Raw genomic sequence first — 23648 nt, 5'->3', positions numbered from 1 at the left:
AATGAAAACTGGGCAGAGCAAAAGTAAATTGTCTTATCTTTTTTTATAAGAGAAAGAGAAGAGGAAGAGGAAGACCAATATTTCCCAACCCAGAAGGCAGCTACTGCTGTTCTCAGATAAATGGTAAAAATGGCAGACAGTTAATACAAACTTTCTTCTAAGAACTTGGTTCACACGTTCCTTCAAGTATACACAGCATCCATGGAAGGAGCAGTCTTAAACTTAGGCAGTAATGAGTAAATAATGAGGCGCAGGAATAAGAAATATGTTTGACAAAGTTCAGTTCACATCATCTGCTCTGGAAGTCCTTCTCCCTATCTAGAAACTTTGTGTGAAACATTTATTGCTGTTGGTCCTTGTACATGAGTTGGATTTGAGTGAAGCAGAACTGCTTAGTTATCAGCTTTACTCTCTCCTCCAGTCATCAGAGTCTAATTGCAAGATGAAGGTCAGGATAACTGGCCTTGGTTTAACTAATGGAATCACTCTAGGGCAATTGATTGACATGCCTATTTCAGATATGGTAGTGTTGATTTGATTACTGTTCTTAGAATTAGTGGTGCAAAAAAATCTGTGTGTGTGTAGGAGGTGAAAGTAGGAGATTGGAAAGGGATAGTTAGGTACATAAGGGCTGCATAGCAGAATGATAGGAATGATGGGTCTGGGTAAATATGGTCAACTTAAACTGGAGTCACCATGTAGGGAAGTGGAGACTGAGTGCATGAGTGTAGCATGAAGATATCAAAATGTGTCCTCTTACTGAGAGATACTTTGTATAACCATACTTCTCTGAAGCTAAGTTTTCTTCTTCATCAAATGAAGAAAGTAGAATTTGTTATCTAGTTTCCAGGGTTATGAGTAAAGCACTTTTTGAACCTTTAAGTTTTCCATCTGTTTCTGTCTCTCTCCAGATACACACACACACACACACATGCACACATACACACCCATGCACATGCACACGCACACAAACATATATACTCCACACACATGTATACATGCATATCTTGTCATTATTATTAGCTATAGTAATAACCAAAGGCTACATTGTAAAGTCACATTATTGTTGGATTTTAGAGAAGAGGAGGAATAGTGAAGTCCTTTAGGGAAAGCTGCATCAGCTGGGCTTTCAAAGATTCATTCTGCCAACATTTATTAAACATTCCCCAGTTGGCAGAGTTGTATTCAGAGTTAAAGGAGGAAGATTTAAAGTTTAAGGTAAGTCACAGCAACTGTCATCAAAAAGCTTCCAGTATATAGGAGGATTGAATACAAATACTAACATATTACATCATTACATGAAAGTGTTAGGGTATTAGAAAACAAAGGCTTTGTGGGGAAGGAAGGGAAAGTTGTCACAAAAGTAAGGAAGAGTTAAAGTTTAGGGAAAGATTGTTTTAGGAAAGAGATGATATCTGAGTTGATCTTTTAAGGTTTAGGAAGAATTCAACATATTAAGAGTCTGGGCATTCTAGGCCTAAGAAACAATAAAAGCAAAGACATGGAGTCAGCAGTTTGGCTATTAGGGTGCTTTGAAGGGAGTGATAAGGCTCCAAGTAAGTAAGATTTGGGTTTTCTGAGAGCTAGATGGGCATTTCAGGCAGGAAACAGAGAATTTTTAAAAGTGAAAGAGATCTTAGAGATCATATAATCTATTATTTTATAGCTGAGGAAATGAAAATCTAGAGAAATGAAGTGACTTTTTCATTTTTTAAAAACAAATGGGAATATAACTTAAAATTTTGTTCCTTGACTTGAGCTATGATGCTACCAGATAAGGTCTGGGTATCTGTGACCCTGTATTTTGCCTTCTCCATCTTCCCAACTATTCAAAATACCACCCACTGAGTAATCATCAGTTTTCCTCCCATAGGATTTTGTTGTTGTTTTATGTGGTTGAAGGCCTTGAAATCTTTGCTTGTTTTTTTTTTTATCCTTTTTGCAAAAATATATACTTCCTTGTTTTCTCTCTAAGCCCAATCTTCCCTGCTATTGGAGTCACTGGTCTTGGAATAATAAGAACTGGCTGGTTCATTTAATGTGTTATAGTGAAAATAGAGAATTTGTGGTCTGTGGGAGGCACCCCATCCTCAATTTCTATCACTATAGTAAAGCCTTTAGGCTGTGGTCCAGGATTTGCACACCCCCAGCAGTGGTCAGGCTAAGTTTCATGGTGTGTTTCTCTTCATGGTAGGGTTTCTTCAGTTCTCAGAGTTTGATCCTCAGCTTTGTAGGTCCAAGAATCTGATTTTATCAGTATACCCAAAGAGTGAGTCAAAGATTCTGAAAAGATTTAATAATAAACCACATTAGTTTGTAATGGGGAGTTACATTTGACAAGATGGCAGAACTATCTGCACAAAGCCCTCCAATTTGGTGGATATTGGTCTGTTCAGGAGACTAAATCACAGTTTCCTAAATCCAAAGATATTTCTGACTAGAATAAAAACACTTGTCACTTCTTCCCTCATTTCCTATACAGTGTGGGGAGTTTCAGTATTTCTTTAATCAGTCAGCTTCATCTACAAGGGCACTTCTCGTCTAGAATTGTTGTAATCTATCCATACTCGGATGTGTATCACATCTGGATTCAGCTCCTAACTCTGCTATTCAATATTTCTGTAATCTTGGGAAACTGGACCTCAGTTTTCTCATCTCTAAAATGGATGGGCTTCACTTCCAGTATCCATTCCATCTCGAAACTGGTAATCCTGTGGATTCTTGTTTATGACCTCCATAAATTCTCCTACTCCATAGCATATTGGAATACTTGCTCTGTTTATAGGATTTAACTCCTCTAGTAGAGCTTAGCATAGTACCTGACATTATCCTTAATAGATGCTTGTTGACTTGTTGACTAGCTTATGAGCCATTAAACAAAGAGTTCACATTTGGAATACTAATAATTAAATTAAAGTTTGTAGTCTAAAAAATACATGGATAATTTTTTTAGCATTCTGCCCCCTTTTCGTGTCCAGACTGTGGTAGTAAAAGGAGGACACTAAAGAACTAAAACCTTGTTTTCATTTTTATCTCTTTCTACCTAAATTTTCCCTTTTTAGATTCCAGGCAGCCAAACCCCTCTTTTTCTTATAACAATGTTTACTTCATGGTGAGCATGTTACAGTTAATTAAGTCATGTATTATTTTGCATTACTTATATTTTATTTTCCTTGATAAGATTTGGGAAATGTCTGTGTCCTAGGAGCAACACTTTTTCTTTTTCCTAGCAACTCCAAATTATAGAGAGAGGACTAACTTATGCTTTCATCCTCCTGTGTACACATGTGGATTAAAATTGTCTTCCTCCCCCACCCTAAAAAAAAATCAGTTTTTTCCTTCTTTGCTTCCTGTTTATTTAAGCTGAATATTTATCACATATTTAATGAGTAATCTGAGTCAGAGGAGACCTGGAGAGGCCGCACACCAGGAGGTAATTTATGGCTGATCTGGTTTTAACTTGCTCTGGGCAGTTTTCCCTGGAGTTTCTTTAAAATCATAAACCTGGAGAGAGGAGAATTTTTCTGGAATCTAATCACATGATCCTATCTTTTATAAATTGAGAAATAAATTGTGCAAAGCATAATAGCAAAATAAGGAGCTTGATTGTAAAGAAACAAACAGGGCAGAATTTAGACAGAGTTACCGTTCTTAACCCATAAACCTATTCCAATGAGAATGCCATTGTTCATTTTGGGGGTGGGGTAAAATGGGGTGGTTTGGGGAGTATTCTCTGTTGAGAATTACCTTTGGAGTATGTGACCTGTTCTGTAAAATTAACCTGGATAGCAAATATTCAACCATTGAAGAGAGATTTGATTTTTTTTTTAATGGTCAAAAGTTATTTGATGTCATCTAGTAAATAAGTCTTAATCTTCAAGCTGGTACCATAGGAGTTGTGTTCATAAATGAGGTGTGACTTAATCATAATGAGATTGATTTTCTTGTGTATACCCCCAAAACCAAAGATATTTTTATAGTTTTGGTTTTTCTTTTAAACTAAGATCAAATTTTAAGATGGATCATTTAGCACCTTTCCATTATGACTCCCTTAAGAACCTTACATAGCCCTAGCAAAATCTGAATGTCTAGGAAATTGACTAGTTGAAATCCATATCAAATCACTAAATACTTGTTGCGCACCCACAGTGCTTCATGCCTTCGATGTCCCAGCCACATTGGCCTATTTGTGTCTCCCAGATTTGTCTGTGCATTCTTCATGCATAGGATGTTACTCTCTCCCTATGTGAACGTCTTTGAATCCTTTGATTCGTTGGAGGTTTAGATCATGTATCTTCTTCCTTGTTCTCCCTAGTAGTTAATGCCTTCTCCTCTTCTTCGGATTATTATATCTATATGTGTATGTACTTGGATTGTAGTGTCAGCATTGTATTTACATGCTGGGGACAGTAAAAGGACCCATAACAATTGGATCCTATCCTCATGAAGCAAACATGAAATGTAAGGTAAATAAATTGAAAAGTTAAAAAATAATATACAGACAGATCATTTATAGCAACAAGGGGGAGGATATATCCCAAGTATGTAGTCCAGTCTGTGACTGCCAAATGACTTGTACAATTGGTTCGTGCCTAGCCTTGTGCTAAAGAACCCTCTTTTTAGTTAGGCAAAATAAACTTCCATGAAGTAGAGAGACAACAACTCACATTTCTCTATTGCTCCATGAAATTGATTGTTTCCCAGTTTAAATAGATAGGAAATATCTACAAAGAAGTTAAATAATTTGTCCAGGATCATGAAATTAGTAAATATTGAAACCAGCTCTCAGCCCCAGCGTTTATATTCAGTGACCAATGTCCCTCCCCCCCCCACCCCCATCCCTCCCTCCCTTAGATACCCAATAATTGTCTGGGAATTACAGCGATTAAATACTTGACTTTTCTCTCTGACCTAGAGCAAGACCATATTCAAAGGACCATCAACCTTTGGTCAGTGTCAGCTACTTGAGACTTGGGGGAACTCTCTGGGATCCAAGTTTGCATCCTGTTGCCCCTTGTCTGGCTGTAGGTGAGGTGAGCATGAACATGTTTTAATGGAAGACTGATCAGGAGCAGGGATCATTTTAACGTTCTGAGTAATTATGGCATGATTAACAATCTGGCTTGTGAATGAAAAGGGAATTTTAAATGAGGCTTCCAGGCCTAGAAGAGAGGTATATCCCTATCACACACTCACCTATTATGGTTTACCCACATTTTCTCCTATTGCTTTCATTAATAATAATGGCTCGTATTTATAATTCATAAATTTATAAACTGTTTTCCTCATAACATGAGGAGGTGGGTAATAGAATGATTATTATCTCTATTTTATATAGAGAAGGAAACTGAGTCTTGCTTATCAGTCAGTCAACTAGTATGTAGATGCCTGTGATTATCCAGGTGTCTTAAACCAAAAGGTCCCTGACCTCTGAGACTTTATAGTTTATCAGAGAAATGGTACATATAAACAAATATATGTAAAGTGAATGGGAGGCAACAGGAAGTTAGTCACTTCTGACTCAGGGCATCAGGAAGACTTCATATTGGAGGTCATACTTGTGTTGAATTTTAAGGATCTAAGAAGTGGAGGTGAACCCAGAGGAAGAATATTCTAGACTTAACAATGAGAGATTATGTGAGAGGTAGAGCATTGTGCTGACTCAGCCTGAATATGGAGTATGTGATGGGGAGTCACATGTAGTCAGTTTGGAAAGGTGGGCAGAAGCTAGAAGGGATTTAAGAACCAGAGTTTGTATTTGATCCTAGAAGTAATAGGGAGTCACTTGAGGTTTTTGAGTAGGAGAATAACTTAACAGGATTGAGTGATCTGCTTAAAGTCACATGACTCTTGTGGTCAGTACTCAAATACAGATCTTCTGCTTCCAAATGCCCAGCCCTCTGCCAGATATGATCCAATGACTGTCAGGTATTGCTGATTTGATATGTGGCAGCCCCAAACAGGAGTATGCCCACAAGCCAATAATTGGCTTTAAGATTGTGGGATAAAATTATAGTTAGAAGGGACTTTAGGAATTGTCCAGTTTAACCCCTGTATTTTACAGATAATGAAACTGAGGCCCTGAGAAGGGAAAGGTAGTACTTGAATGCCTGTTCTCTTTCCATTTTAACACTGTAGTCTTTCGGGGTAACTAGAAGAAGTCCCTTCTTGAACTCTCCACTCAATAGGATGGTCCGTATGTCTTCTTTGGCATTTGCTTGGGGAGCCAGAGATTCTTCTGTTTGGAATTGGAGAATGGGAAGACAGTTCCCTGTTGTCAGAAGAGCTTCTTGATGACCTTGACCTTGGACGTGAAAGAGAAACTTTGGAGAAGAGTAGATATGTTTTATTGATTATATGTATATTTCTGTAGAAATGAAAACCAAGTGGGAAATGATTGGTTTCTTTTTGTCTTCATTGAGATGCAATTTTTTTTTTGGAGTTTTGCTCTCTGAGGTCAGATGTCAAAAAATTAAATCAAGCATCCTTGGAATGGGACCAGAGGAAGCCTTGAACTTTCCTGGCGGTATCCAAATGTAACCCGAGCTTTCTTCCCTCCTATCCTGGTCTAGGAGAATAGGGAAAGTTTGAGTGATTCCTGGTGAATATTACCTATGGGATATGTGTAAGAGAGCAGTTTTAGCAAGGCAGGACTCTTGAGGTGGGAGTGCTGATGGGACTTAAGGAACTTGACAGTATAATGGCTTGGGAGAACTGTGGTACTTGAGATAACAGAGCCATGGTCTTGGTGAAGGGGCAAGGCAAATCACACTATGTCCCTCTCCCTATATCCTCCCATTCCTTTTTCCTAGGTGAAACAGTGGAAAGAGGGTCTGAACCTTATTTTGTGTTATGGCATGTGTTTCTGGCATTCTTGTGATGCCTAAGGACCCTTCTTATACTGATTATTTTTTATTTTATTTTTTATTATAGCTTTTAATGTACAAAACATATGGATGGATAATTTTTCAACATTAATCCTTGCAAAAATTTCTGTTCCAACTTTTCCCCTCCTTCCTCCCAACCCCTCCCCTAGATGGCAGGTAGTCCTATACATGTTAAATATGTTAAAGTATATGTTAAATGCAATATATGTATACATATTTATATAGTTATCTTGTTGCACAGGAAAAATCGGATTTAGAAAGCAGGTAAAAATAACCTGAGAAGAAAAAACAAAAATGCAAGCAAATAGTAACAGAAAGAATGGAAATGTTATGTTGTGGTTCATATTCATTTCCCAGTGTTCTTTCTGTGGATGTAGCTACTTCTGTTCATTACAAATCAATTGGAACTAATTTGGATCCTCTCATTGTTGAAGAGAGCCACGTCCATCAGAATTGATCATCATGTATACTGATTATTTTTAATGGATAAAAAAAACATAGGAATCAAAAAAAACCCCAATTATATTGAAATACAGTTATCAGAATATTAAAAACAAAACAAGTTTGTGGACTCTAGCTTATAAAACCTTGCTCTATAGTCAGATCATCTAGATTCAGATCTCACCACTGACACCAATTATCTGTGGGCTCACTAAGAAGCTCTTCAGGGAATTGTCTTCACATTTTCCAGTCCCAAATAGAAGAATCCTTGGCTTCCCCAGCAAAAACCAAGGAAGCCACACAGACCATCCTATTGAGTGAAGAATTCTAGATGGGATTTTCTCTAATCACCCCGAAGACTACAGTCTTGAAGTGGAAAGAGAATTTGCAATAAAGCCCATATCTGGAGTTCAAATCTGGGTCTTGTTTGATGTGGGGCACATCTTTTCTCTTATCTAGGCTTTACTTTTCATTCTTTATAAAATGTAAGAGTTAGGCTAGATGAGTCCTAAAGCCTCTCCTAACTTTAAATCTTATCCTGTTATTTTATAGCCACTTATTGGCTTTGGGCATGCCTGGGTTTGGGGTTATCTAGTGTCCAATCAGTAATTCCTGCCAGGTAACCAAATCTTATTTGTATAGAGGGAGGGGGATGAAGTCCCTATTATCTCCTTAAACTCAGTTTCTTCATCTATAAAATGAAGGATTTAGATTAAATCAGGAATCCTTACTCTTTTTTGGTATGTCATAGACCCTCTGACAATCTGCTGAAGGCTGTGAATCTCCTTTCTCAGGATCATGCTTTTAAATGCATAAAATAAAGCATATAAGATTACAAAGGAAACTAATTAAATTTCCAATTAAATGGAAATACAGTTATCAGAATACTAAAAGAAAAAAGTTGTAGAAGCCTGGAGTAAGATCCCCTTGGTGTAAATGACAATCTCCAAAAGCCTAGGAAAAGGGAAAAGAAATCACTAGAAGGCAGCCTATGAAGTGTTCCTGGAGATTTCTTGATGTATTCAGGAAGCCCAGAACTTGGAGAGTGTCTAAGAAACAATGTAAAAACCGGTCCTGCTCCAACTCTTCTACCCTCAGAATTCTAGTTTTGTAATTTCCATGAGTATAACAAGAAACTTGTCACAGTGGCACCTCAAAGTCAATTTATACACAACTGAATGTCTTACCTCCTTCCTCCCCCCCCAAACAAAACCAACCCAGAAATTGTTGTTTTTCTTGATGGTACCAATATGGTCCCAGCAGCTGATGTTTCAGTTATCCCTTCCACATTGAGGGGGGTCACTGCGATCTGCAAAATTCACATAAAATATTTTGGCTCTCTATTTATACCACAGAAGTAGTCTGAATTTTTTTCTTTTTTTTTATTGGAATCTTTACAATTCCTTATTGTAAAATTTACATTGATACTACACAATACTATACACATATTTTTATGCATTTCTGATTTAAACATTTTCTGTGTTGTCTGCATCTTCCACGAAACTTAAAAAAAATTCCCTTTTACTTCCTTATGCCAGCCTGTGATATATTGTAACTGCTATGGGGAAGTCGTCACGTGATAATTATTCTTCTCTCTATTATCAATCTACTTTCTTAATCTTGTTTTAAATGCCTCTTCTCCTGAACCAATCTTATTCAGGCATTCATCTCTTTTCATCTGGACTATTGTGATGACCTCCTAACTGGTTTCTGCTGCTATCAGGATCTTCCTTCTCTCTCATACCTCTCCTATCTGCTGCCTGAGGAACTTTAATATACAGCCTTCTCTGAGACTTTCAGTCAAACTGATCTATTTCCCCATTTTCATGACCTTTGTTAATGTTGGTCTTTATTATCTGATATGGATTCCTCTCCATCACAAGGAGGTAATGTTTGTCTTTCATTCTCAAAAAGGATCATGACTTCAGAGAAGTGATGCCATGACATGCAAGTGAATTGGGTTTAAGTGAGAGAGAGTTGTGCAAGGTCACCTGCCTCACTTTCCCCTCCAGAACTGTCTAGGTCCAGTAGTAAGATATAATTAGGATGACTGGAGATGGTGTTGGAAGCAATGGGAGACCAATAGGTCTCAATTTGACTGAAGCAACGTGTAATTAGTGATTGACTAGGCAAGGAAGAATATTGGTTCTAGAGTGAGAAAACTTGAGTTCAAAGCCAGTTTCTGGTTATTGCCTCCTATGTAATTGTGGTTTAATCACTGAAATCCCCAGGTCTGTCCTTTTTAAAATGAGGTGGTTGGAGTAGATGTCTTCCAAGAACTTTTCTTGTTTTATATCTATAGTTCTGTGATCTGTGTTGAAGGTCTTTTCTTTTTTTGAAGCATGACTGGTGTCCCCTTTTTTCAATAGAATGATTGATCATTGCCTTGCATTTTTATATAAAGATTATTCTAACCTCTCTTTTGTATAATAGTTACATACAGATCTCTCTCCTCACCCTTCTCTCTCCTCTTAAAATTGTCATCTCCTTCAGAATAGAGTTCATTTTGTGTTTGTCTTTGTAATTCCAGATCCTGGCACATTGCAGATTTTCTGAACCTTGAAGGATGAATAGGATTTAGTATGTTCAGATTGACTGCAATCAGGCACAATCTGGATTGTTTGGAAGTCAGATAATCTAGAGTAAGAGAGAATTTTTTTTTAATTAAAGATCAGATGTTATTCTAAGAGACCTCCATCACACTGTAGATTATTTGAGTAGTGTAAATATTAGAACAATACAAAAAAATTGTATTTCCCTATGATGAATATAGCAGTGAACAAAATAATTCTGCAACCTATCACATTTACCCAAATTTTAAAAAAGGACTCCAAACATGAAAGTAGTAGCACAGTTGAATGATTTTTTTTGGTCTTTTTTTTCTTTCTTTCTGCATTTGCATATTGGAAATGAAGAGCTTGATTTTTAGTTTCAGCTTCAATTTGGTCTTTCCAAAGAGCCTTTGTCATCTATGATCTCAAGCCTGTTTTGATTCAAGTCATGTGTGAAAAATGTTGATTCCCAGTAGGACTTTAACATTGCCTGAGACTCACTTTAAACAGAGGAGGAATTTTGCGGACATTTGTATAATGGTCTTATAACCAGTGTTGTGATAGGAAAGGGCGGGGAGAAATAAATCAGTTGTTACCCGAAAAATCAGAATGATTTTTATTCATTTGTAAACTGATATTTTTATCGTTATCACAGCCATAACCAAGTGTGTGTTTATTTAGATGAGTAGACAAAAAAGACTACATGGGCTGGGGTGTCAAGAGGATGCATATTCTTTGAAGACCGCAGGGTCCCATCATCCCTGATCATCATGATTTTGTCTGGGAAAGGAAGGCAAACTGTATAAAGTTTAGGACTAGGCAAAAAATTTCCAGGAAATTGCCTTAATAAATGGGCGATTTGGGAATGTGTAGTGTTAGCCTCAACCAATTTCATCCACTGTCCTTGACCAATTTCATTGTTGGAATCATCAGCAAATACCAGGGCAAACATTTTTTTCCCATTCCTGAGCAGTGAGTTAGGGATATTTTAGATACTTCTGGAATCTTCCCTGGCTTCCTCCTATTTCTTTCCCCCTCCTCCCCAAGCTACTAGGACTCACTACCTAGTGTTTTCAATACTATAGCTGTCATTCAATTATCTTCATATAGATCATATTCTTTGATCAATTATCTGAACTGGATATTTTTTTATCCAAGCATAGTTTCTCTAGTCCCTGGAGCTATACTCTGTGGTTAGGTTCCTTTTGACATAGATCTAATTTTCATGAGGACGTGCTACAATCTTGAGCAGTCTACTATTTGCAGGGACCCATGAAGCTGTTTTTCCCCCATTGTGTGTGCATGACAAATCATTAATTTGTGATGGATTGCTTGGAATTGTGGGTGCCCCGCCATTCTTCCTGTAGCTGAACAGCTGTATGAGAAATGAACATATCAGTGCTTGTGAAAGATTGGAGATCTAGCCAAAGCAATTACATTGGTGCAGCCCTTCCCCCCACCCCGGACTTTCCCGAGCAATGAAGGAAGGAAATTTTTACCAGAAATTTCTCAAGTGGTTTAAAAAAATGAGAGAGAATAAAAAAAAAATATTCCTTTTGGTAATTGAATTAAATCTTTATCTCTTCATCTCTTGCAGCAAGCTTCCAATACACATTGGTCCCCCAAGTGCCTCCATTTCAGTGAGGCAAGAGGAATATTCAATAATGAAATTTCACCTCATGAATTTTTTTAAAAAGAAATAAAATTGTGATTTTTTTTTTTTTTTGGTGATGGTGGTTGCTATTCCTTTAAGATTTCGGAAACATCCCAGTGCACTAAATGTGACCTCCATAACTTTTAAATTAAGAATTTATGCTGGCTTGAAATTTATGAAATATTTCAGCATGAAAGAAAGCCTTTTTCCCTCAGGAAAATTGAGCAATAAATCACAGTGCTGTGGATTTACTGCCCTACAGCCAGCCAGAGATAGGATTTTTTTTTTCTTCATTCTGAAAAAAAAATGTAATCATATAAGACAGCTTAGTTGCCATCCTCCCACTCCCTAGAATTTTTAATTTCAGCTGTTTCTGCTTGGATTTATTTCCAATATTCCTGCTCGGCTTTTCAATTTCCTCAGTTATTAAATTTTAATTCAGTGCATTAGCATTTAAATTAAAAAAGGGTTTATTTTATCGAAATCGTTGGCTGGCCCCCATCCTGTAGCACACGAATTGCCTGTTCCTGCCATTTGCTCAAAATGTGAAATGCAGCTAATGTCTTATAACTTACATTTGCACAAATTCAGAAATAAAATTTCTGGGTTTGGAATAATATTGTCTTTCCAAGAAAACCTGTGATAAGAGGATGGAAAAAAGTAACTGAGGGGCAGATTTTGGGCTGGAGAAGGGATGATAGCATATCTCATTGAAACAAATTCTAAGAAAATTGTGTTTAGGTATGATTGTAGCTAAAAGAATGGGGCTGGGTTGGAATAGGTTTGGATAACCTTCCTTACTCAGGTCATAGTAGAGTGAAGGTTGTGTATAATGTATCCAACTATCTTGATCAACACCTTCTTTTTCCAGTTGGCCATTCACAGGTCTGAGCAAGAGTAGTTGATCAATCCTTGGTGGGTTCCTGGAGTAGTTGTCTGTGGCTTTCTTTTGACAAATTTTTGATTTCTTTTGACCATTAACTATGGGCTCATCAGTAGAAGGGATTGGTAGTATCCACTCTACTTGAAAGGAGGGCTAAAAGCACTCTCTTTATTCTTGATTTTTTCTGTGATCACCATTCTCATGCTATTGGCTTGATTTCATCTGTCAAAGGGTTCCATTGAGTGTATGGGTTTTTCAAATCAAAGCTAATTAAAATTATTACCATTTTTTTGAGAATTTTTGCAGAATCCTCCAGACGGCCTCTAAAGGTAGATTGTAAGCAAAACCAGGATTGGAAATTGCTGGATACAAGGTTTTTTGAAGTCATTGACTTCGCCCAGATAGATTTCTGCATACCATTCTTGGGTACAGATAAAGTATATGCCATTTCTTGATCTTGTTTTACCTTGGGTCCCCAGCTCCAAAGCTTAGGTATAACAACTCCAACAGTCATCTCTGATAACTTGCTGAGATCATACCTGCCTTAAAAAATGGCTAGCAGTAATGAAAAACTGAAATCAGACTTTACTTTCTGGTTCAATAACTAGCAGAGTTAACTTTTGCAAACCTTCAACTGGAAATTTCTTCTTAAATTCCTCAAGGGTTTTCTTCTTATTCCATGTCCCTAGAAAAAAGTACCTTGTACACAGGAGATATGCAGGTGATGCATTGTGAGGAAAAGAATCCCTCCTTTGCAGGTAATTAACTTTGTGACCTTTTGCAACTCTTGGGGCCCCTTTGTTGTTAATTGTGGATGACATTTCCCGTTTTGGTTTTATGAGCATCAAATAAGATTATAGATAAGAAAGTGCTTCACAAAGTTAAAAGTGCAATGCCAATATAATTAATAATATTATCTTAATAATTAAAATATAGCCTCACTATGTCCATTTTATAAATGACAAGATGAAGATTCAGAGAGATCAGGGGTAAGAGAAATAAAAGAGAGACTGCTGTAGCCTCTAACAAGACATTCCCAAGAGAAGAAAGAAGAGCCCAGAAGGTGGAGGAAAAGAATCATTATGGAAAAACCCTTTGTCTTTATGTCTGAGATTTCAGGCAGCACAAAGCATATATAGTCAGGGTTATACAGAACACAAAAGAACACAGAAACAGGGAAAACCACCTACAGACATCACCAGCAGTCCTGCACCATAGTGAAGAATCCTTACCCAACATGGGTATGTGTTCTCACATAGACACTTTCTTTTTTCTTTTTTCTCTTTTCCATCTTCCTAGATAATTAGCTGTGCAGTTACATTTAGTGGAATAATTGCAGCCTAGACCACCAGCCAAGAGGTCCTGTATCTTTTTGCTTCAGAGCACAAGAGTAAGGGGCTGGTGCCTTCATCAGAATTATTGCAAGCAACAGCTGTCTTTCTGTCCCCATAACTCAATTGTCCCGCCTTTCTAATTGTGATAGAATAGACACACTTAAAAGTGGACTTGTCTTTTTTTTGGAAATACAACTTAGTAGTCTTTCTTAGAACCCTTTTCTTCTGTAACTCTCAGAAAAGGCTTTCTATCCTTAACATTACTGCCGAATGTTTCATTACTTAATGAAAGATACAGGAGCCATACTGTTTTCATTCTGCATTCATGGTGACTAGGAATGAATTGCCAAAGTCAGCAAATGAGTCATATGCCAAGTAGGGATTGAGAACCCAGGAGTCCTGCCGTCTTCCATGTCCATCACCTGCTATTACCTCATCTGTGCATCTTTCATTTGTCAGCATTCCAACAAGATATTAAAAAATACCTTCCACTATCCTTGCGCTTCTTGCCTGCACTCACGTTGGAAGGATAGAATATTTTAATGTAATAGGATTTTTCTCCAGTTGGCAGGAATAAATCTGCTGTTCCTGTTTTATTGGAAATCCCAGCTGAAAATAAAAATGGTGCAATTCAATCTCAGATTTTAGCTGGTTACTTACTTTAAACCAAGTCCCTTGGGCACTGCAGTAGTTGGTGTTTGGGGTTTGCAGAAATGACACCAAGACAGAATTTAAAGGAGCAGAACTAAGGCAGCAGAAGTAGAAAGAGGACAGGGTTCTTCCAGCTTAGTACCAGAGTTAGATTTAGCAGGAGGGGAGCTAATAGCTTTTTCCATGCATTAGGATATGATGCCCTCTGTATCTAACAAATCTATTAAAAGGAAGGCAGATGCTATTGTCAGAGATCAGGGACATCTTTACTCCATCCCTGAAGCTACTCTATAGGTTTGGCTTGTGAATATACATGCTTGGCTGGGTTGAATATTCCTGCTGGTGAGGGTAAATCTGGCGTGTTTTTGGCATCCCTTGATATGAGTGTGTTTTGTTTTGTTCTCTGTTTTTTAGGCTGAAGGGGCCGGTGCTACCGGAAGGAGGAACACAACTGGCAGGTATGTTCCTTCTGAATTCAATTCAGCAGGCATTTATTTTTTTAAAAAATATTTTATTTTTTCCCAATTGCAAATAAAAACAATTTTTGATATTTGTTTTTTTAAAAAAATTTTGAGTTCCAAATTTTCTCCGTCTTTCCTCTTTCCCCTCTGTGAGATCCCAAACAATTTGATATAGGTTATACATGCAAAACATATTCCCATATTGGTCATGTTTTGAAAGAAAACACAAACCAAAAAGAAACCAAGAAAAAATAAAGAAATAAAAAATAGTATGCTTCAGTCTACATTCATATTCCATTAGTTCTTTCTCTGGAGGTGGATAGAAATCCTTTGGAATTATCTGGCATCATTTTATGTAATATTACTTTCTACAGTATATAATGTTCCCTGGTTTTACTTACTTCACTTTGTATCAGTTCATGTAAGAGTTTCCAGGTTTTTCTGGAAGCATCCTGCTCATCATTTCTTACAGCATAATACTATTCCATCACAATCATATACTACAACTTGTTTAGCCATTCCCCAGTTGATGAGCAAAAACCCACATTTTTCAATTCTTTGCCACCACAGAAAGAAATACTGGAATTATTTTTTACATAAAGATCCTTTTCTTTTTAAAATTTCTTTGGGATACAGACCTAGTAATGTTATTTCAGGAGGCATTTATTATGCATTTACTGTGTGCAAAAGGCATTGGGTTAGATCTTAAAGATCCAAAGACCAAGGGAAAAACAGTCTCTGTTCTCAGGGATTTTACATTACTGAGATTGGTAATGGGATGGAGAAGAGTATGAATAAAACCTGTGCACAGAAAAGGAAACATAAGATCATTTGAAAAGGGATAGAGTATTAACTAATTAGAGAATCCAGAAAGGATTCTTGCAGGAGTTGCCACTTCTCTATATCTTCTCTTCCACTGTCCTCATCTGATTAAAGCAAGATACTTAGAAGTCCAAAGTCATAAATTAGAAATAGTCACATTTATACAAAGAAAAACTTTAACTCTAAGACAAATTATTCCCAGAGTCAGTCATCTTTTTTACAAGTATGTATGTATTTTTAGAGGCTGGGAAGAATTGTCCTCCTGATCTTTGGTGGTCTTGTATAAGAGTGGTACTTTTGTTTCAAAAATGGGGACTTCATTTGCTGAAGAGCTTCAAGCGAAAGGAAAAAAATCACAGGGAAAAGCGATGGTGCTACTTTTTTCTGGTTCAAGATTTTAACTTCTACTCATCTCACCCATTTTTCAGCCTTCTACACCCTCTGTTTAGCAAAGAAGCTCCCTTGGTAACATTTTATTTTTTCCAAGCTTTCTCAAAAGAGAACAAAGGCAAGATAAGGATTCTTAACCTGTTCTATGTCATCCACTCCTTTTTTGCAGTCTGAAGCGGTTCATTCTCAGAATAACATCTTTAAATGCATAAAATACATAGGATGACAAAGGAAAGGCATTTGTATTGAAATACAATTATAATTTTTTGAATTCACAGACTACAGTTTAATAGCTTCAATTCTAAAATCTTATCCATGTCTCATGTGTGAGTTTGTATAAGACAAAAACCTCAGCCACACACTGTCATAACCTTATTTTATTCTCTAGAAAATGAAACTAGTAGGAGCCCAGCAGTCTAACCCAAAGTACTCCTCAGAAGAGATAAGGAACTTTTTCAGCTAGCACATACTTCTACCTGAGACCTGAATGGTGGTCATTTTCCTCCAGGGAACCTTCGTCATTGTTTCTCCCTCCCAATAATATCAAATTGGTGTCTGAAGTGTCCATCACTTTTCTTTTTCTTTTTTGGTTAATCTGTGGGAAATTTGTCCACATCCTGGGAGATGGAGAAGGAGCTGAGGTGGGGATGGGCTTTTGAAAAGTTATCTTCTCTTTTTGTTTGATATCTTAGAGGTATTGAGGAGTACCAAACGGCATGATCCATTTCAAACAATTATTAAGTGCATACTGTGTGTACAGCACCATGTTAGGCACTGGGATACAAAGATGAAAAATAATATTTTTCTTCCTCAAGAGCTTATGGTCTATTTTGTGTGGATGTTGTGATGAAAAGTAGTGTTATATCCTTTGAAACACCTAGGATGGTGTTACAATGTAGAGACACATGAGGGCACTCTAAGCAAATAACATCTATTTAGCATAATAAATCATTTATTTGTGACATTTTGATATGGGTAGGGAGGTGCAAAAATAGAGCCTTTTGTTATTGACATTACTTTAGAAATGGTGAATTCTGACTTGTGTGCTTGATATTTTGGCCACCAAAAATTTTTTTTAAAGACCTGTAAGATATCTGGAAAGATGAGAGATAGAACATTTATTGAATGCAAATTATATTCTAGGCAGTAGGCTAAATAAATAAAAGGTCTCTGGTCTCAGGGTGCTTATATTTTATTCAGAGAACACATATTAAAAGGAAGCGAGAAAGGGCAAATATGCATGCAGGGCAACATGCTATGGGGATAGTTGGGAAGTGAAGACCTAGTTTAGGGCAAGATAAAGTGGAAGCTCAACCTGTCAGAGCCTTGGGATCCCAGGGGTAGAATCCAGGTTACTGATAGAGGGTTGGAAAGTGAGGGGAAGACATGGAGTTGGTAGTTTGAGTAGGGAAGACATATTAGAGTATAAGATGTGAAATATTGGAGTCCAAGGGATTTTAGAGTGTAGAATGTTAGATATGGGAGGGCCTTCAGAGTCTCACTTCTGTCTTGTTATAGTGTCAAGAAACTCAGGCTCAGAAGAAGCCAAGAGAGAGACCCAGGCTCTGGTCCTGGTCCTGTCACTCACTGGAAACATGACAAACTGCTTCACCTTTGTCCAACTTTTCTTCCTTTTGGCCTGGAGTGTACTTTTGTTTGATCTTTCCCTGAAAGGCCTCTGGCTAGAGACCAAAACCAACAGTATAGGCTACTTAGGAATTAGAAGACAGGAGGGATTTGGTGTTTCTGATCCTAGGAAACAACTTAATGCAGTTTTATTTTACTCCCTTGTAACCAAAATGGAGCCAGTTTTATAAGTCCAGCATTATAGGCACTTGGGGTTAACATAGAACCAGTGTAAAAACTACACATTACATAATTGTGCATTCAGCCAAACTGCTCATTCAGATCCATTGAAGGGAAGACTTGAGTTAGCAACAGAGCTGAATTTTTGAAGTTCAGAATTGTCATTTTCCTGGGTTTTTTTTAAGTATTTATAGTAATGTGAACTAATTAGGTCAGCATAGATTTGCCACTTACATATTTTTGCATGTTGAAAAAAATATGCACAGCTTTTATGTTACCCCTTTTTTCTTGTGGACCATTTGGTATTTTCATTTTGTATTTCTTTCTTCCAATGAAACTGACTTCTTCCTTACCAGCACTTTGAGCCTACCTCATTCCTTAGAATAACTGTCTATATAATTCTGTAGCCCTGGAATATAATCTCTCAAGTGATCCTTAACACACTATGAAATGATAGCCAAAGTAAAATTATCTTCATCTTAGAGAAACAGGCAAACTGCGGTTCAGATTTGACTTGGTCTGTTTTCACTATAGCTAGTGTTGCCTTAGTTTCTCTGTAAAAACAAGCATAACCGTGCTTACTTTGTTTACCTCCTAGAGTGGTTGAGATGATCAAAGGCAAAAAATACATTTGTAGTTTGTAAACGCACCATACAAACGGAAGGCATTGTTAATATTACTTCCAAGCATAATTCCTGCCACATCTCCTTTATTCAAGAGACACAAGGGTCCTTTGTGTTTATCACGTTGATTTATAACAAGCATTAAGCATTCTTGATGTGCCTACCATTGTGCTAGGTATTGTGAAACAGACAAAATAATATGTGACATGATCTCCTTTATTTGTGGGCAGATCAGATATTACTGTAAAGTACCTGTGTGAGTTGGGGTAAATGTAGCAGTCTTCAGAGGCTTCAGGCTCTGCCTCTGTAAAGTGTGGGGGTTAGACTACATGGCCCTGTTATGGTCTGTGCCAGCTCTCTCCAGAGATCTTTTGTTTTAGAAGTGTGTGAAAGCAATCTGATAGCTTAAAGACTCCTGTCATCTTCTTTTATACTATTCATTTGCATAGTAAACCATTTTTTCACAGATAATGCACAGGGAAACTTCAGTCCAACCATTATCAGAGGTATTTCAAATTATGAATTAGTATGGTGCTAATTAATGAGTTTCTACAGTAAGTTGATTTAGGCTTCTTGACTTAAGAGTGTAGATTTTTTTTCAATCCAATAGGTTCCTTCTGGTTTGAGATGCTTATTTGTAGTTGAAGTATGTGTTGATCTCTGCATGTGTGGATGTAATTTACCAATGAAATGACTAATGTGAAAAATAGTAGCCTGATGCTCCATCTTTGAAACAAACAAACAAAAACCCCCAGAAAATTTTTACTTAGCAGGACTTTAAAAAGATATCTTTTCCTGCCTTTGAAGTGCTTTTAATTCCCCATGTAGAATTATTAATTGTTGACCACAATAAAAATTTATGTTTGTTCTTTAAAAACTAACATCCAACTCTGAATAATATTAAGATGAGCCACTCAAAATTTAATTCTCCTGTGTACCTTCCCCCTCAACACCTACATTATGTTTGTATGTAGTGCCACACAACTAAAGCAGCACCAATTCTCAGCTTCCCGGGGATTCTGAGAAATCAGATGGAGATTTTAAAAATTGTTAACCTTCCCAAAAGTGTCATAAATGCACTAAATTATGGATACTTAAAAGAGTTGTGGTAGAAATCATTTAGCCGAACCCCTACTTTAAGCAGGAATCCCTTCAACATTCAGCAAATGGGCATCTAGCTTCTGTTTGAAGGCAGTGGAATTTTTTCCTTCTTTTCATTCAACTGACTAATATTTTTTCTACTAAGATTTTGAGTATGTCAGCTTCAGGGTATTGTTCCCCTTTCTAATCATTAAGGAAGAAATGTATAGACATAAGTTGGGAAATTTAGTGAATTTGGTAGGCTGTGTTGAAGTCACTACTAATTTAACAGATTGGTGAAATTTTGTTTGAGGTCTAAATAATCTTCATTTGTAGATTTTTGCTGGTATTTTTTGTAATCCAGAAAATTACCTATACTGTTTCATACTACATTCATGTGCATACTTATGTGTATATCAGGGGTAGTTCAATAACCAGTGGAAGACAGTGGAAACTACTCAACCATATCATCTGTGATCACACCTGCCACCATAGGATTTTTCATCTTGTGATTTTATAGCCCCCTTTGTCCTGCACCTTGTTATCTCTCATTTGATCCTAGTAGGGTGTGGCTTAGAGCTGGACCTTGTGTTAATGGGTTTGTGGCTAGAGCTCAGAGGGACAATGCCAAGAATCAGATGGACTAATCAGTGCTGAGATCAGTATGTCTTTTTATTTTATGAATTTACATTCTCTTTTTAAAATTTTTATTTTTATTTGTTAACAATTTTCCAATTTAATTTAAATTTTTTAATATTCATTTTTTAATGTTAGTTGTCCATTCTCTCCTCCAATCCCTTGAGATGGCAGGCAGCATTTATTATACATGTGAAGTCATGCAAATCATATTTTCATATTAACTGTGTTACAAAAGAAAAGACACACACATAAAAAAGAAAAACGGGGAAAGTAAAGGAAGAATGCTTCAGTCTGCATTCAAAGTTCATTTTTCTCTGTAGAGAGCATTTTTCATTATGGTTCCTTTGGAATTATTTTGATTCATTATATTAATCAGAGTAAATAAGTCTTTCACTGTTGATCATTGCTACAATATTGCTATTATTGTATATAGTATTCAAGTTCTGCTCATTTCATTTTGTTTCAGTTCATATAAGACTTTCTGGGTTTTTCTGAGATCAGCCTGCTCATCATTTCTTTTTTCCCCTTTATTAAAGCTTTTTATTTTCAACACACATGTATAGATAATTTTCTACATTTCCCCCTGCAAAACTTTCTGTTCCAAATTCTTTCCCACCCTTCTTCCCACCTCCTCCCCTAAATGGCAAGTAATCCAATATATGTTAAATATGTGCCGTTGTTCTATATGTATTTTCACAATTATCATGCTGCACAAGAAATATCAGATGAAAAAGGAAAAAATGAGAACGAAAACAAAATGCGAGCAAACAACAACAATGAAAAGTGAAAATACTATGTTGTGATCTACACTGAGTTACCACAGCTCTCTCTCTGGGTACAGATGACTTTCTTCATCACAAGTCTATTGGAACAGGCCTGAGTCACCTCATTATTGAAAAGAGCCAAGTCCTTCAAAATCTTGTTGCTGTGCACAATGTTTTCTGGGTTTTATGCACTTCACTTAAGTATCAATTCATCAAAAGTCTCTCTAGGCCTTTCTGAAATCATCCTGCTGATCGTTTCTTATAGAACAAAAATATTCCATAACATTCATATACCATAGCTTGTTCAGCTATTCTCCAACTGATGGGCATTCACTGAATTTCCAGTTCCTTGCCACTAAAAAAGGACTGCTACAACATTTTTGTACATGTGGGTCCTTTTCTCTTTTTTAAGATCTCTGGGATACAGGCCCAGTAGAGACACTGCTGGATCAAAGGGCATACACAGTTTTATAGTCCTTTGGGCATAGTTGCAAATTGTTTTCCAGAATGGAAATGAATTAGTGTCCCAGTTTCTCCACATCTTCAACATTCATCATTATCTTTTCTTCTCATCTTAGTCAATTGGAGGGGTGTGTAATGGTACTTTAGAGTTGTCTTAATTTGAATTTCTCTGATCAATAGTGATTTATAGTATTTTTTCATATGACTAGAACTGGTTTTAATTTCTTCATCTGAAAATTTTCTATTCATGTCCTTTGACCATTTATTATTTGGAGAATGGCTTGAATTCTTATAAATTTGAGTCAATTCTCTCTATATTTTAGAAATGAGGCCTTTATCAAAACCCTTGGATGTAAATTTCCCCTGCTGTTTATTGCTTTCCATTTAATCTTGTTTGCATTAGCTTTGTTTGTACAAAAGCTTTTGAAATTAATACAATCAAAATTATCCATTTATTCCATGTATTCCATAATGTACTCTAGTACTTTTCTGGCTACAATTTCCTTCTTTCTCCACAGATCTGAGAGGTAGACTATTCTTTGTTCTTCTAAATTGCTTATAGTATGATTCTTTATGTCTAAGTTATGAACTCATTTCTACCTTATATTGGTATAGGGTATTAAATATGGGTCAATGCCTAGTTTTTTTCATACTAATTTACAATTTTCCCAACAATTTTTATCAAATAGTGAGTTCTTATCCAAGAAGCTGGGGTCTTTGGATTTATCAAGCACTAGTCATTGACTATTGTTTCTTGTGAGTCTATTTCTTAGCCAGTACTAAATAGTTTTGATGACCACTGCTTTATAATATAGTTTCAAGTCTGGTGCAGCTAGGTCACTTTCATTTGTTTTTTATTTTTATTAATTCCCTTGAAATTCTTGATCTTTTGTTCTTCCAGAGGAACTTTGTTGTTATTTTTTTAGCTTCATAAAGTAATTTCCTGGAAGTTTGATTGGTAATGCATTGAATAAGTAGATTAATTTAGGTAGTATTGTCATTTTTGTTATATTAACTCGGCCTATCTATGAGCACTTGATGTTTTTCCAAATGATTAGATCTGACTTTATTTGTGTGGAAGGTGTTCATATAGTTGCTGTCTTTGTCTTGCAGATAGACTCCCAAATATTAAAATATATTATCTACAGTTATTTTAAATGGAATTTATATCTCTTGCTGCTGGAATTTCTTGATAATATATAAAAATGCTGATGATTTATGTGGATTCATTTTGTATACTGCAACTTTGCTAGAGTTATGAATTGTTTCTAGTAGTTTTTTTTTAGTTGATTCTCTAGGATTCTCTAAGTATACCATCACATCATTTGGATTCCTTGTTATCTATTCTAATTTCTTTAATTTCTTTTTCTTCTTTTAATGCCAGATAATATTTTTAATGAAATGCTGAATAGTAATGGTGATAGAAGGCAACATTGTTTCATGCCTGATCTTATTGGGAATGGTTCTAATTTATCACCATTACATATGATGCTTGCTGATGATTTTAAATAGATGCTACTGATCATTTTAAGGAAAACTTATTTATTCCTATACTTTCTAGTGTTTTTAATAGGAATGGGGATTGATTTTGTCAAAAGCGTTTCCTGCATCTATTGAGATAATCATATGATTTCTATTAGCTTGGTTATTGGTATAGTCAGTTATGCTAATAGTTTTCCTAATATTGAACCAGTCCTGCATTCATGGTATAAATCCCTATTTGGTCATGGTATATTATCCTGAGGATAACTTGCTGTAATCTTTTTGCTAATGTTTTATTTAAGATTTTTTTTGCATCAGTATTCATTAGGGAAATTGGTCTATAATTTTCTTTCTCTGTTTTGACCCTACCTGGTTTAGGTATTGCCACCATATCTGTCCATGAAAGGAATTTGGTAGAACTCTTTCTTTCCCTATTTTTCTATATAGTTTGCATAGTATTGGAATTGTTCTTTAAGTGTTTGGTAGTATTCACTTGTAAATCTATCTGGCACTGAAGATTTTTCCTTAGGCTGTTAATTAATAACTTGTTTGATTTCTTTTTCTAAAATAGGACTATTTTAAGTAATTTATTTTCCCTTCTGTTAATCTGCAATCTGTATTTTTGTATTAGGTTTATTTTATCACTTAGATTATCAGATTTATTGTGATAATATTGGGCAAAATAACTCCTAATTATTGCTCTCATTTCCTCCTCAT

The 23648-nt window shown here is 36.2% G+C and overlaps 1 protein-coding gene across 9 annotated transcripts in view; it reads left to right on the top strand.

The window, feature by feature from the left end:
- Positions 1-23648, top strand: part of ZNF618 (zinc finger protein 618) — a 156854-nt gene that overhangs the window by 31705 nt on the left and 101501 nt on the right. For all 9 annotated transcript variants that reach the window (XM_031954632.1, XM_031954630.1, XM_031954631.1 and 6 more), the window contains exon 2: positions 14817-14860. The gene's annotated coding sequence lies outside the window, so the exon portion shown is untranslated. The remainder of the gene's footprint in view (positions 1-14816; positions 14861-23648) is intronic.

The sequence above is a fragment of the Sarcophilus harrisii genome, chromosome 2 (genome assembly GCF_902635505.1).
Source record: "Sarcophilus harrisii chromosome 2, mSarHar1.11, whole genome shotgun sequence".
Classification (NCBI taxonomy): Eukaryota; Metazoa; Chordata; class Mammalia; order Dasyuromorphia; family Dasyuridae; genus Sarcophilus; species Sarcophilus harrisii.
This window is presented reverse-complemented; position numbering and strand designations above follow the sequence as displayed.